The sequence below is a fragment of the Thalassophryne amazonica genome, chromosome 3 (assembly GCF_902500255.1).
Source record: "Thalassophryne amazonica chromosome 3, fThaAma1.1, whole genome shotgun sequence".
Lineage (NCBI taxonomy): Eukaryota > Metazoa > Chordata > Actinopteri > Batrachoidiformes > Batrachoididae > Thalassophryne > Thalassophryne amazonica.
In genome coordinates, this window is record NC_047105.1 from 103,408,030 (window position 1) to 103,424,755 (window position 16,726).

Sequence of the window (16,726 nt, forward strand, 5' to 3'; positions counted from 1 at the left end):
GAGGCAGAGAAGGGAAAAGCCAGAGCTATTTTCTCACTGTACCAAGTGGCTCCAACAACAGCTCCATCACATAAGTGTATTCATACACACAATAGTGCTCATGCAATAGGGGGAGAGAGGAAGTGCACGGAGCAGAGGGCAGACCTGTGCCGCCGGCAGGCTGAGTCACGAGGACCTCTTTAACAAACTGTTCAAATGTCACCAGCTGCTTGTAGATATCAAAAACCGCTTCCTTTTTCTTAAACTGCAGTGAAGCCACTGGCTCACTGACAGACTGACAGATCCACTTTTGATTGATCAGAGCTTTGATTGATCGCTGTACCTCTTAATTACTCTCAGTGTTTTCATTCTCCGCTGTTCAGAGCAGCTTTCTCTATGCTGCTGTGCTCCTCTTCTTCATATATTCATTTGGCAGGATCCATTAAACTTGGACTCCTCGGGGCAAATAAAAACCTCATTTAGCACAGCCTGCTCAGCCAAGACGGGAAACGCCAGACCCCCTCAGCCCTAAGTGGATTAGGAACCAACCAACGGATGGGCCGCGGGAGAAAACTCACTGGTTGGACCACTTATGATGACAATACACCAAACTGGATCTGTGTGGGATGGAAGAGGAGGAGCAGGTATAGAAAGGGGAAGACTGGCAAAGAAAGCTTGAGCATGATACTGGAAACAAGCACACTGAAGGATGTCAGCATTCCTCCATGACGATAAACTCTGTCTGTGTCTAAATCTATTCTTTGTGCCTTTGACAGAAAATTGATCAGACAAATGTACAAATGTCAGGGCTCTCCTGAAGCAATGGCACAATGGTGCTGCGCCATCATGGTGGTTCTCAGTGCCATCATGCAGATTTTCAAATTTAGGGTGCTCCCTCTCTGTTTTCCCGAGTAATTATTTATTTTTTCATGTCATTAGGCATTTTGAAGCTTTCTGGGACCATAAGCTCGGACGGTCGGTGAAATCTTCAGTCAGTACAGCAGACGCATGTGCACATGAACACATTCTGTGAAAAAATGGGCTGTGGAATGCAACTTTTCAGCAAAAGGCACATTGATAAATCTGCTGTGTACTCTTTTGAGGAATAGATAAAAACTCTGATAGGATCGGATAAGAATCAGCCCGATAAAGGCAATCTTTGAATAGTTAAATTTGGTTCACTTAAAGTGCTCGTCCTTTCGCTTTGTTGGAGAAGTGGAGAGCAGCCAGTGTGTGTGTGTGTGTGTGTGTGTGTGTGTGTGTGTGTGTGTGTGTGTAACCACTGAGTGGATCCTTGTCATTTGATTGGTGGTTTGTATGTCACGTGACATGGATTATTCATACCATTTGCCGTTGTGTTTCATTTACCGTGCAATAGTTCTGTTTTAGCATGCAATTTTGGTGCCATATGACGTGCTATTGCACACCCTACCACCGTGCATGCTCACACTACCGGGGCAACATTTAGCTAAACATGGTGGAGTTTGTTTTGCTGCCAGAGGATGATTTGAAGAAGCTAACTGACAATGATAATTCTTCTAACACAAAAAACTAATCCACCGTGCTGTAAGCTGTCTGGAGGCATGAAGAGCTGTTAGGATGAAGCGGATGAAGTTAGGATTAAAAACTGGGCAAATTTCTGACGCAGTATTTCGCTGGAGAGGAAAGCAGACGGCAGTCTGTACTGAATTCGGCAAAACAACGCATCATGAACTACATCGTCACAATTGTTTTTTGCAAGTTGACTGAGAACAATTTTGGACTCCTATTTATAATTTGTGTTGGACTGTTGACATCAACGCACCAGTGACAAACACCAAAATGTAAGTCCCTTTTCTGTTGTTTATAAATTAATAAAATATCAAATGACAAGGATCTACTTTCGCCGTTATATAAAACAAATAATGAATGTTTATGAGTTCAATGGTACAAATATTTCATGAGGTGAAAGCTGGAATGTACCATTCCAGCTTTCACCAAAGTTGAAGATGAATGAGTGAGTGAGAATGACATGGTAATACAACCCCTGGCAAAATTATGGAATCACCGGCCTCGGAGGATGTTCATTCAGTTGTTTAATTTTGTAGACAAAAAGCAGATCACAGACATGACACAAAACTAAAGTCATTTCAAATGGCAACTTTCTGGCTTTAAGAAACACTATAAGAAATCAAGAAAAAAAATTGTGGCAGTCAGTAACGGTTACTTTTTAGACCAAGCAGAGGGAAAAAAATATGGAATCACTCAATTCTGAGGAATAAATTATGGAATCACCCTGTAAATTTTCATCCCCAAAACTGACACCTGCATCAAATCAGATCTGCTCGTTAGTCTGCATCTAAAAAGGAGTGATCACACCTTGGAGAGCTGTTGCACCAAGTGGACTGACATGAATCATGGCTCCAACACGAGAGATGTCAATTGAAACAAAGGAGAGGATTATCAAACTCTTAAAAGAGGGTAAATCATCATGCAATGTTGCAAAAGATGTTAGTTGTTCACAGTCAGCTGTGTCTAAACTCTGGACCAAATACAAACAACATGGGAAGGTTGTTAAAGGCAAACATACTGGTAGACCAAGGAAGACATCAAAGCGTCAAGACAGAAAAGTTAAAGCCATATGTCTCAAAAATAGAAAATGCACAACAAAACAAATGAGGAATGAATGGGAGGAAACTGAAGTCAACGTCTGTGACAGAACTGTAAGAAACCGCCTAAAGGAAATGGGATTTACATACAGAAAAGCTAAACGAAAGCCATCATTAACACCTAAACAGAAAAAAACAAGGTTACAATGGGCTAAGGAAAAGTAATCGTGGACTGTGGATGACTGGGTGAAAGTCATATTCAGTGATGAATCTCGAATCTGCATTGGGCAAGGTGATGATGCTGGAACTTTTGTTTGGTGCCGTTCCAATGAGATTTATAAAGATGTCTGCCTGAAGAGAACATGTAAATTTCCACAGTCATTGATGATATGGGGCTGTATGTCAGGTAAAGGCACTGGGGAGATGGCTGTCATTACATCATCAATAAATGCACAAGTTTACGTTGATATTTTGGACACTTTTCTTACCCCATCAATTGAAAGGATGTTTTGGGATGATGAAATCATTTTTCAAGATGATAATGCATCTTGCCATACAGCAAAAACTGTGAAAACATTCCTTGCAAAAAGACACATAGGGTCAATGTTATGGCCTGCAAATAGTCCGGATCTTAATCCAATTGAAAATCTTTGGTGAAAGTTGAAGAAAATGGTCCATGACAAGGTTCCAACCTGCAAAGATGATCTGGCAACAGCAATCAGAGAAAGTTGGAGCCAGATTGATGAAGAGTACTGTTTGTCACTCATTAAGTCCATGCCTCAGAGACTGCAAGCTGTTATAAAAGCCAGAGGTGGTGCAACAAAATACTAGTGATTCTGTTGGAGCGTTCTTTTGTTTTTCATGATTCCATAATTTATTCCTCAGAATTGAGTGATTCCATATTTTTTTCCCTCTGCTTGGTCTAAAAAAGTAACCGTTACTGACTGCCACAATTTTTTTTTCCTGATTTCTTATAGTGTTTCTTAAAGCCAGAAAGTTGCCATTTGAAATGACTTTAGTTTTGTGTCATGTCTGTGATCTCCTTTTTTTCTACAAAATTAAACAACTGAATGAACATCCCCCAAGGCCGGTGATTCCGTAATTTTTGCCAGGGGTTGTAGTAGTACATGGTAATATTACATACATGAGCATGAAGACAGACACGGCTGTGATAATCTGACATTTGAACCCAGTGACCGTGACCTTCACCCAAATGACTGACCTCTGCCTGACCTTTTCTGTAAACCACATAAGTGTGAGTGCTATGTTTGGTCTAAATCAGTTTGAATATCCAATTGTTTGACTTTGACCTTTGCCAAAATTAATTCTTCAAGGGCAATTTTGGGAACAACCTTCACTGACAAAGTTTGTTTGCGACCCATCTATGTATGTGTGCCAAATGCAAATGCGAGTGAAAAAAAAATATCATTTTGACCTTTGACGCCAATGACACTGGCCTCAATTATTGTCCCTTGGTAAATTTGCTCTCATCTGGGTAATTCCAGAAACCACCTACGTGTTTGATGTACATCAGAGTGAAAATCTTTTTCTTTTCTTTTTTTTTTTACATTTGACCCAGTGACCTTGATCTTTGGCAAAATAAAACCTTTAAGGCCAATTACAAGCTTACTCTTTATCCACACATCCAGTTGGCTGGAAATAGGACCAAGCACCTGGGAGGAGGAGGGGCATTTTATTTTGAAGCAGTTGAATTATGCACAGGATGGTGACACAGGGGGGATTTTAAAATGCCGGGTTGAGTGTGTGAGTGATCACTGTCATAAACAGAGTGGTGTGTAAGCAGCCTTTTCATCTTCTCAGCTCTGCCTCCCACTCTTATCTGACTCTCTGTTGTGTCACTTTTGAAGCCCATTCTCAGATGATTTACGCATCTTTTCCAAACAGGCAGACAAAGATCACAACTTTCTTTCAGCACAACCCTGAACATCATTATCTCACCGTTAGATATTAGTCACAGGGGACGTTAAGATTTTTTATTACACTGAAAGAGAGAATAAGTTTGTTTAAATCCAGAGTGACTCATTTGATGTTGGATGTTAGCTTTCTGAAAGTCCATCCATCATTTTCTATACCCGCATACACCAATTAAGGGTCACGGGGGGGGTTGGGGGGCTGAAGTAGAGTCCCTTTATTCAGAGAGTAGTGAAAAAACATTCACATGACTCATGGTGCCATCTTGGGGCCAAAATATAGTGTTCACTGTTAACCTATCTGCATGTCAATTCAGCTATTTTATTTATTTATTCACTGAAAATGGCGGGTTGTTGTGCATTTGGAGGCACAAATAGACACAACAAGGGCTTCAAGATGTACAGATTCCCTTCAGTTCTGAACAGAAGAAAAATCTGGAAAAATAAAGTCAGCCGTGTGCGATGGAAGTGACTTCATCGTCAAAGTTTTGAAAGATAAATTTAAGGTTCAGTACCGTGTAGAGTAAAACTCACCTAAACTGTCATTGTATAAACCGGATGCTTTTGTATGGTTTTCCATGTAATAAACACTGTATATAACGGATTTTATATTATACAAATAATGAATGTTTATGAGTTCAATGGTACAAATATTTCATGAGGTGAAAGCTGGAACATACCATTCAACAAGGCGAAAGAATGTAAAAACATTCATTATTTGTTTTTACATAACAGCTAAAATACATCCCTGTCATTTGACATTTTATTAATTTATAAACAACAGAAAAGGGACTTACATTTTGGTGTTCGACTGCTGCTAAAGTCCAAATTGTAACGTGTAGTCCAGTGATGCTGTGCACTGACTTCAGACTGCCATAAAAAAAAAGAAAAAACCTGACTTTGTGTAGTTCCTCAGTCCAGCCAAATATCACGTCAGCTTTTCATGTGAACAGGTCTTCATGCATCCAGTTGGCTTACAGCGGAGTGGATTTTGTGTGTGTGTGTGTGTGTTACAAGAATTATCAGTGTCAGTTAGCTCAATCAAATCGTTGTGTCATTGTCCCCGCACGCGCACACACACACACGCATCCGGGTCGGTGCTTATGCGTGCGTTTACTACCAAAAAAAAACTGTATACATCCTCAGTGCAGCGAAAAAAATCATGTCAGAAATTAGTCCAGCTTTTCACCAAACTTCCTGCCAACAGCCTCCAGACAGCACAGTGGATTTGTTTAGTGTGTGTGTGTGTGTGTTACACCATTAGCAGCGTCAGTTAGCTCAATCAAATTATGTCTTGCTAGAGTCGTTGTCCCCCACGCACGCACACACATGCAACCTGGTTGGCACTTTGCGTGCGTGTACTACCAAAAAAAGACTGTGTATATCCACACTGCAACGAAAAAAAAAATCACATCAGAAATTAGTCCAGCTTTTCATTTCAGCTTCCTGCCAACAGCCTGTAAACAGTGCAGTGGATTTGTTTTGTGTGTGCGTGTGTGCACGTGTTGTGTGTGTGTGCGCACATGCGCATATGTAGGTGCGTGTATGTGTGCACGAGCATGTGTGGGCACACATATATGCACTTGCACGAGCACGTGTGCATGTAGAGTGTAATGGTACCAAACATATGGGACCAAATTTGCACTCTAAATGGAGCCAGCTGCACTCTAAATGCAATGCAACACAAATGGGATGAATTAATCCATGTCATGTGACATACAAAGCACCAATCAAATGACAAGGATCCACTCAGCTGTTATATAAAACAGATTTTCACTCACATCATAGAAAATGTCTGATGTATGAAAATCCCCTTGCATGTACTGGACAAAGGAGTCTGGATGTGCCAAGTAACAGAGGTACGAAATTAAAGTTCAGCACTCTGACACTCGCCAGTTTGAGGAAAGTGGGACTGGAGTCATTTCTGGGATTTCAAGCCCGACTGTTTATTGTTTTTAAACAATGCTCAGACATGGACCCACAGCCTGATGTGCACCTGTTAAATCAGACACAGCAAAAGGCTGTGATTTGACACTTTTCTGCTTTCACTCTTTCCTCTCATATTTTAATAGTTTTTGCAGTGCGCACGCTGATTAGAAATGGATCAGAAAAATCTGCAAATTTACAACATGGAGTCAGAAAAAGATGAAATTGTACAGCTTACCTTTGAATTGGAGGTGATGATTGTAGAGAGAAAATCTTGTTGAGGGACAAATTAATCCATAATAAAGCATAATCCAGAGACACAGAACTTTAATACTATCACACACAGAGGCAGAAATCAGGCTTTAAACTAATTAAATAAATCGTCATAATTTGTAAATTTGATAGCTTTACTATTTTTTATATTTATTTTGATAACACCTGTATCTGGATCTGTTGCTGTATGTGGTTAACTGATAAAAAAAAAAAATGTTGAAAACATAAAAGGTTCATTTAGTAGTCCAGCACAATTGGCCCCAAAATGGCACCATGTTCTCAGTTGACACTACTCTCTGAATAAAGGGACTCTAGGCTGGAGCCTATCCCAGCAGTCATACGGCATGAGGCAGGGTACACAGTGGATAGGACATCGATAGACAAACAAACACATTTACACACACACTAATGGACAATTTAAAGTTTCCAGTTCACCTAACCTGCATGTCTTTGGATGTGGGAGGAAGCCGGAGCACCCGGAGGGAACCCACACAAGCACGGGGAGAACATGCAAACTCCACACAGAAAGGCCACAAGTGGTAATCGAGAACTTATTTTTGTACTAACAACACTGAGCTGTTCAATGAAGTAAAAATGAATGCAGTTATATACTGTGCAGGATGGTTATTGTGTTAGAGAGAAGGCACAACCTCTTCCATCAATGTTGAAGCCTATCCAGAAATGGGAAAAGTTGCAATTCCTGGAATGGCCACTTGAGGCTGGTTCCAAAAAGGGCCAGACTGCCATAGAATCCCATGTTAAAATGTCCAAATATAGATGCAAACTAAACGTGTTAACATGTTAGTCTAGTGACTTATATATACACACACACACACACACACACACACATTTTATGCCACAATAATTAGGGGCATGGTTGCTTTGAGTGTCATGTAGTGTGTGTCATCAGCCACACTCTAGTCATAAAATCCATTAGCACTGGCTGTGGAGCAACTGTGTTTGTCCTTACGGAGTATTTTATTACAGCTATCTGTAATAACATGGCTTTTTGTGTGGATAATATAATGCAGCAGATAAGAGAATATTTACAGAGGAATCTTTCAAATGGTGAAACAAGCACCAAATTCAGCACAAATACACCTTAGACATTACGCTTTTGAAATAAACTGACCCGCCACACACAGGGGTCTAAATTTTAAAAGGATTCAATCATATTGAAAACTATACCACATTATTTGTCTGATCATAAAGAACTATCTGTGACTGAATATTATGAAGTTATGGGGTAAAAACAGCAAGAATGGTGACAAAGATCAAGTTCAGTTTGTACAGGAGTCAAAAGTTAAACCTGCTCCAATTTTGTTAATTGGGTTTTAAAAATGAATAGTTTGCACCATGTGTCATACTTAGTTATCACGTAACGGGGTAACATATGTAACGTGTTATAGGATCCAATCAACACTGACATTGTTTGACCTTTACATTGAAGACCAAACATTCAACACAGTCAAAATTATTCAATTTATTAATCCTTTTAGCTCTGGCTTCCTCCCACTTCCAAAGACATACAGGTTAGCCAAACTGCTCATTTTAAAATGACCATGGGTGTAAATGTGTTTGTCTGTCTATATGTTGCCCTGCGATAAACTGGCATCCTGTCCAGGGTATACCCAATCTCTCGCCCTGCCTGCTGGGATAGGCTCCAGCCCCACCAGTTGGATCAGTGTAGAGGATCCCAGCAATTGAAAAATGGCCAAGGGGGCCCTCATGTATCACCTGTCCACAGCAAATAGACGGCTATTTTAGGAAGGTGAAAAAGGACAGGTTTTCTTCCTGGGTGTTTGCCATCCAGGTTCCAGTGCAGTTAGGCAGTGTAATGGATGCAGAAATGCATGACACCAGTGCATGGTCAAGACCTGACCTGATGACATGCACGTTCTGCCATGCACTGAGCGCTACTCATATTAAGCCAAGCTATTTTTAAGACAAAGCCATTCCATAAATTTAGATTTGTCATGACTGTCCTTGATAGCAAACAAATTCTTTCCACTGTGAATAATTAAATACCGGAGTCATCTGCCACCGTAATCTTGCTCACAGGGATGAATAACTTCTCTCTCACCAAGTGATGAGGTTATAAGACAACATACATTTGACAAATTGTTGAAATTCTAAAATATAATGGCCACTCTGTCTAAATGAAAGGTTCATTGTACCATTTGTGTATCAGAATATGATTCATTTCTTATGGCTTTGATACTGCATATTAAACATCATTTCATCATTGACAACATGAGCCTGTAAAGAAAGAGAGAGAAAGAAATTTCTAAGATATCACTTGAATACTGTTTTAAGAGCACTCAGAGAGTGCAACACTCACATCGTACATGTTTGACATTGATTCCAATTAATTTTCTATCATCCAGTGATTCTATAATATATGGTTCTGTGTGGCCTTACATTTTATCACTTCTGTGCCATATTGAATTATTTTATCCTTGACCTTCTATAATGTTTACGGAGTGGCTCTACGACCAACTGTTGAGTCAATAAAGTAAATTTGCGAGCATATACGCCCAACCACAACCAACCAATGAGCGTGCTTGGAAACTCACTTCCGGTTTCAACGCTGGAGGGAAAAAGGGCGGTTATTTTCTCACCGGCTGTGGGAGGGTTCACAGCCCACAGAGGAGCTGTGATCTAAAGTGGTTCTGTTTGGCTCATCACACCCAGGGAATAGTGTCAAACTAACACCATCGTACAGCCAGCAAGCAGCATTTTGTTCAAAAACTGTTTCTTCATTGTTAACAGGCTTCCATTCAAAATGCTTATGAAGTTTGTCTGTTTTCATCCATTGCGGTGTTTTCGCAGTAATTAAAGACGGCGCCATTAAATGTGTCAAACATATGCCGCAATAGAGTCTTAAAAAGAGATGTTAAAAAACGTAGTTTAGATGCACAACATGTGTCAAATACACGATCACGGTTGGGCGAATAAGATAAGACATTATATTCATCTGCCCAACGGTTGTGCATGTAACGTTCAATGTATGACATATCTGCCCAACGGTTGGGCGTATAGCCTTTGCCTAATGTTTAATACATGTTCGTGCCAAAATGTTTTGAGTAACACCACTATGACCTTAAGTTTGATCGTTTAAGGTCACCCAAGATCAATGACCATGTGAACAATAGAACAATTATACAACTTCATATCAGTGTCCAATACAAACAGTAGGTGTATCTGTAACCAGTCCTTGGAAATAGCCTTCAGGTCACTCAAGTTCAAGACTCATGCGACAAATAGAGAAGTGGTATAGGACTTAAACGCAAGTTTAACATTATCAACCTGGCAGTGTTTTTTAGAATTTGGGGGGTTTATTTATTCACTCTGAACAAAAATGTATTTAATCGGAGCACTATTGATTTAGAACACTGTTATGGCTAACCAGCTGTCTAATGTGACTTTACAGAGCAAGCTAAAGACAGTTACAAGGAAACCACTTCTTGTCACCACAGAACATGTGAAAATGTAATTAGGAGTGTCTGGTAGCATGGAGACAGTCCCTCTGGAGGTAAACATGCGTACTTACCTATGTAAAGACATGTTTTAAAACAACCCATTTTACAAGCTAAGCGATGTGCAGCGGCGCAAAGCTCGCTCATAGTATGCTGAGTCCTAAACAGGAGGTGCCAAATTCTGATTCCACAGTGAAACAGGAAATGTCAAATGTCAAACATTTCCTGGAGTGACAGACGAGATCTCGTGGAACTCAGTGGCAAGTTCACACTGAAATAGGAAGTAACAAATTTTGAGTCCACAGCGAAACAGGAAATGTCAAATGTTGAACACTTCCTGGCATGGGTGGAGCTAGAGCGGAGGCCAGGATTGCACTGGACACCCCTGAAATCTGATTGGACACAGATGATTGAGATGTCACATGCAAAAAAAAAAGCTGCATTTTGAAATCGGTGACACATATCGACTGCTACATCCCTCTTGTCCAGTAGTTGGTGAAGTGTAAAACAAAAAGTTCTAATCCACCTTATTAGACAAAGAAAAATCATTGACTCAGATTTGAACCTGAATACGTTGTTTGAACCATGGACTTCTAATGACACCAAAGTTATATCAGTGAGTAAACAACCGTATTTTATGCTAGAAATGAGGTCCAGGGTGTTAAAAGCAGCATTTCTCCTTTAATTTGGGTTGCCTTACATATACGTGTTTCTCCAGTGATTTTAAACAAGCAGGCAGCTGTTGATTCATGAGATATAACGTGAAGACGCTCAGGCTGAAAGAAATACAGGTAATTTACTCCTCCGCTGTTCTGTATAAAACCTGTGTAACCATTTAATTTTGCTCTCTGAAGGATGTATTTTTAAATAGTCTCTTAATTTTGCTGTCTGACTGACTCATCAGTTTCACAATAGATAAATAAATCTAAGGCTATATTCCTTAAACTCAAACTGAAAGAAAATCTCTACAACTTGATATAAATTAGTTAAAAATATAAAATCCAGGTTCCTGATGAAGTGGTGTAGAGGAGGGTTTTCTTAAAAAGAAGACCAGATGCAAGCCTAGATTTGATGTTTTGGTGAAAGAAACTTTTGTATTTCCTCATAATTGAAGTCCAAGGCATATTCAGTGACTTGAAAATGTTCGTTTCCATCCCCTGAATTGTCTGAAGAAAAACTGGCAATAAAACTGATTATTATTTACAGGTGTTATTAGGTTTTAGAGATTTGCTTTCAGTTTGAGTTTGAGGAAGATAATTTTAGAAATCTTTATTCTTTCTATTTTTGTATTTCTTGTATTTGAAATAGCATAAATAAATTAAAATGTGAAATACCGAGTATTCCAATACTTTTGGAGGGGACTGTATCCTAACCTTATGATGAGTGCAAAATGAGTGTGGTATTATTACTGTTTTGTTTAAGAATGTTTAATTTTCAGTGTTACTGCACTTTGTGTGAAATCATAGTCCTATCGTATATCATATTGATATGACAATATTGAGATATGATAATTTGGCCATATTGTACAGCCCTACTGTCAACTCACTGAAAGTTTGAATGTTAATTTACATCTACATTTAAAAATGTTTAAAGTGGCAGGGAGTTAAGAGGGCTGTATTTAGGGGGTCTCTGGGGTGGAGCCCTCCCCCCTCCCCAGATGCTGAAAGGCAAAAAAAGAAAAATGCTTAAGAAGGCAGGGCAGAGGGGCGGAGCTCCCAAAGGCTGAAAGGTTTTAGCCATGCTAATGCTCCCCTGAAGCATTTGCTCAAAAAAAGTCTGAAGGACCTAAATGACATGGTGAGATGCTGAAGAGCTTCGTTCGTTCATGTCTGCGACATATTCATATTACAGTTAGGCACTTACCTTAGCCTAGTAACTGATCAGCAGCATTACTGACCACTGAGACATTACAAAGTACAGAAGGGGAATGTTGAGATCTTTTAACCCTGTTTTTCAGTGTTGTGGAGCAAAAAAAAAAAAAAAAAAAATTCTGATAATCAATCAATCAATCAATTTTTTTATATAGCGCCAAATCACAACAAACAGTTGCCCCAAGGCGCTTTATATTGTAAGGCAAGGCCATACAATAATTGTGTAAAACCCCAACGGTCAAAACGACCCCCTGTGAGCAAGCACTTGGCTACAGTGGGAAGGAAAAACTCCCTTTTAACAGGAAGAAACCTCCAGCAGAACCAGGCTCAGGGAGGGGCAGTCTTCTGCTGGGACTGGTTGGGGCTGAGGGAGAGAACCAGGAAAAAGACATGCTGAGGAGGGGAGCAGAGATCGATCACTAATGATTAAATGCAGAGTGGTGCATACAGAGCAAAAAGAGAAAGAAACAGTGCATCATGGGAAACCCCCCAGCAGTCTACGTCTATAGCAGCATAACTAAGGGATGGTTCAGGGTCACCTGATCCAGCCCTAACTATAAGCTTTAGCAAAAAGGAAAGTTTTAAGCCTAATCTTAAAAGTAGAGAGGGTGTCTGTCTCCCTGATCTGAATTGGGAGCTGGTTCCACAGGAGAGGAGCCTGAAAGCTGAAGGCTCTGCCTCCCATTCTACTCTTACAAACCCTAGGAACTACAAGTAAGCCTGCAGTCTGAGAGCGAAGCGCTCTATTGGGGTGATATGGTACTACGAGGTCCCTAAGATAAGATGGGACCTGATTATTCAAAACCTTTTAAGTAAGAAGAAGAATTTTAAATTCTATTGTAGAATTAACAGGAAGCCAATGAAGAGAGGCCAATATGGGTGAGATATGCTCTCTCCTTCTAGTCCCCGTCAGTACTCTAGCTGCAGCATTTTGAATTAACTGAAGGCTTTTTAGGGAACTTTTAGGACAACCTGATAATAATGAATTACAATAGTCCAGCCTAGAGGAAATAAATGCAGGAATTAGTTTTTCAGCATCACTCTGAGACAAGACCTTTCTGATTTTAGAGATATTGCGTAAATGCAAAAAAGCAGTCCTACATATTTGTTTAATATGCGCTTTGAATGACATATCCTGATCAAAAATGACTCCAAGATTTCTCACAGTATTACTAGAGGTCAGGGTAATGCCATCCAGAGTAAGGATCTGGTTAGACACCATGTTTCTAAGATTTGTGGGGCCAAGTACAATAACTTCAGTTTTATCTGAGTTTAAAAGCAGGAAATTAGAGGTCATCCATGTCTTTATGTCTGTAAGACAATCCTGCAGTTTAGCTAATTGGTGTGTGTCCTCTGGCTTCATGGATAGATAAAGCTGGGTATCATCTGCGTAACAATGAAAATTTAAGCAATATCGTCTAATAATACTGCCTAAGGGAAGCATGTATAAAGTGAATAAAATTGGTCCTAGCACAGAACCTTGTGGAACTCCATAATTAACTTTAGTCTGTGAAGAAGATTCCCTATTTACATGAACAAATTGTAATCTATTAGACAAATATGATTCAAACCACCGCAGCGCAGTGCCTTTAATACCTATGGCATGCTCTAATCTCTGTAATAACATTTTATGGTCAACAGTATCAAAAGCAGCACTGAGGTCTAACAGAACAAGCACAGAGATGAGTCCACTGTCGGAGGCCATAAGAAGATCATTTGTAACCTTCACTAATGCTGTTTCTGTACTATGATGAATTCTAAAACCTGACTGAAACTCTTCAAATAGACCATTCCTCTGCAGATGATCAGTTAGCTGTTTTACAACTACCCTTTCAAGAATTTTTGAGAGAAAAGGAAGGTTGGAGATTGGCCTATAATTAGCTAAGATAGCTGGGTCAAGTGATGGCTTTTTAAGTAATGGTTTAATTACTGCCACCTTAAAAGCCTGTGGTACATAGCCAACTAACAAAGATAGATTGATCATATTTAAGATCGAAGCATTAAATAATGGTAGGGCTTCCTTGAGCAGCCTGGTAGGAATGGGGTCTAATAAACATGTTGATGGTTTGGATGAAGTAACTAATGAAAATAACTCAGACAGAACAATCGGAGAGAAAGAGTCTAACCAAATACCGGCATCACTGAAAGCAGCCAAAGATAACGATACGTCTTTGGGATGGTTATGAGTAATTTTTTCTCTAATAGTTAAAATTTTGTTAGCAAAGAAAGTCATGAAGTCATTACTAGTTAAAGTTAATGGAATACTCAGCTCAATAGAGCTCTGACTCTTTGTCAGCCTGGCTACAGTGCTGAAAAGAAACCTGGGGTTGTTCTTATTTTCTTCAATTAGTGATGAGTAGAAAGATGTCCTAGCTTTACGGAGGGCTTTTTTATAGAGCAACAGACTCTTTTTCCAGGCTAGGTGAAGATCTTCTAAATTAGTGAGACGCCATTTCCTCTCCAACTTACGGGTTATCTGCTTTAAGCTACGAGTTTGTGAGTTATACCACGGAGTCAGGCACTTCTGATTTAAAGCTCTCTTTTTTAGAGGAGCTACAGCATCCAAAGTTGTCTTCAATGAGGATGTAAAACTATTGACGAGATACTCTATCTCACTTACAGAGTTTAGGTAGCTACTCTGCACTGTGTTGGTATATGGCATTAGAGAACATAAAGAAGGAATCATATCCTTAAACCTAGTTACAGCGCTTTCTGAAAGACTTCTAGTGTAATGAAACTTATTCCCCACTGCTGGGTAGTCCATCAGAGCAAATGTAAATGTTATTAAGAAATGATCAGACAGAAGGGAGTTTTCAGGGAATACTGTTAAGTCTTCTATTTCTATACCATAAGTCAGAACAAGATCTAAGATATGATTAAAGTCGTGGGTGGACTCATTTACTTTTTGAGCAAAGCCAATAGAGTCTAATAATAGATTAAATGCAGTGTTGAGGCTGTCATTCTCAGCATCTGTGTGGATGTTAAAATCGCCCACTATAATTATCTTATCTGAGCTCAACACTAAGTCAGACAAAAGGTCTGAAAATTCACAGAGAAACTCACAGTAACGACCAGGTGGACGATAGATAATAACAAATAAAACTGGTTTTTGGGACTTCCAATTTGGATGGACAAGACTAAGAGTCAAGCTTTCAAATGAATTAAAGCTCTGTCTGGGTTTTTGATTAATTAATAAGCTGGAATGGAAGATTGCTGCTAATCCTCCGCCCCGACCCGTGCTACGAGCATTCTGACAGTTAGTGTGACTCGGGGGTGTTGACTCATTTAAACTAACATATTCATCCTGCTGTAACCAGGTTTCTGTAAGGCAGAATAAATCAATATGTTGATCAATTATTATATAATTTACCAACAGGGACTTAGAAGAGAGAGACCTAATGTTTAATAGACCACATTTAACTGTTTTAGTCTGTGGTGCAGTTGAGGGTGCTATATTATTTTTTCTTTTTGAATTTTTATGCTTAAATAGATTTTTGCTGGTTATTGGTAGTCTGGGAGCAGGCACCGTCTCTACGGGGATGGGGTAATGAGGGATGGCAGGGGGAGAGAAGCTGCAGAGAGGTGTGTAAGACTACAACTCTGCTTCCTGGTCCCAACCCTGGATAGTCACGGTTTGGAGGATTTAAGAAAATTGGCCAGATTTCTAGAAATGAGAGCTGCTCCATCTAAAGTGGGATGGATGCCGTCTCTCCTAACAAGACCAGGTTTTCCCCAGAAGCTTTGCCAATTATCTATGAAGCCCACCTCATTTTTTGGACACCACTCAGACAGCCAGCAATTCAAGGAGAACATGCGGCTAAACATGTCACTCCCGGTCTGATTGGGGAGGGGCCCAGAGAAAACTACAGAGTCCGACATTGTTTTTGCAAAGTTACACACCGATTTAATGTTAATTTTAGTGACCTCCGATTGGCGTAACCGGGTGTCATTACTGCCGACGTGAATTACAATCTTACCAAATTTACGCTTAGCCTTAGCCAGCAGTTTCAAATTTCCTTCAATGTCGCCTGCTCTGGCCCCCGGAAGACAATTGACTATGGTTGCTGGTGTCGCTAACTTCACATTTCGCAAAACAGAGTCGCCAATAACCAGAGTTTGATCCTCGGCGGGTGTGTCGTCGAGTGGGGAAAAACGGTTAGAGATGTGAACGGGTTGACGGTGTACACGGGGCTTCTGTTTAGGGCTACGCTTCCTCCTCACAGTCACCCAGTCAGCCTGCTTTCCCGGCTGCTCGAGATCTGCCAGGGGGTAACTAACGGCGGCTAAGCTACCTTGGTCCGCACCGACTACAGGGGCCTGGCTAGCTGTAGAATTTTTCACGGTGCAGAGCCGAGTCTCCAATTCGCCCAGCCTGGCCTCCAAAGCTACGAATAAGCTACACTTATTACAAGTACCGTTACTGCTAAAAGAGGCCGAGGAATAACTAAACATTTCACACCCAGAGCAGAAAAGTGCGGGAGAGACAGGAAAAGCCGCCATGCTAAATCGGCTAAGAGCTAGTAGCTACGCTAAGCTAGCGGATTCCTAAAAACACGCAAAGTGAATAATGTGTAAATAATTTAGAGGTGATTCAGCAGAAGGAGTGCTTTAGTTAAGGCACGTAAAGATTACACTGGGAAACAAATCGTAATCTAGATAACTAGATCAATCTAACTGCG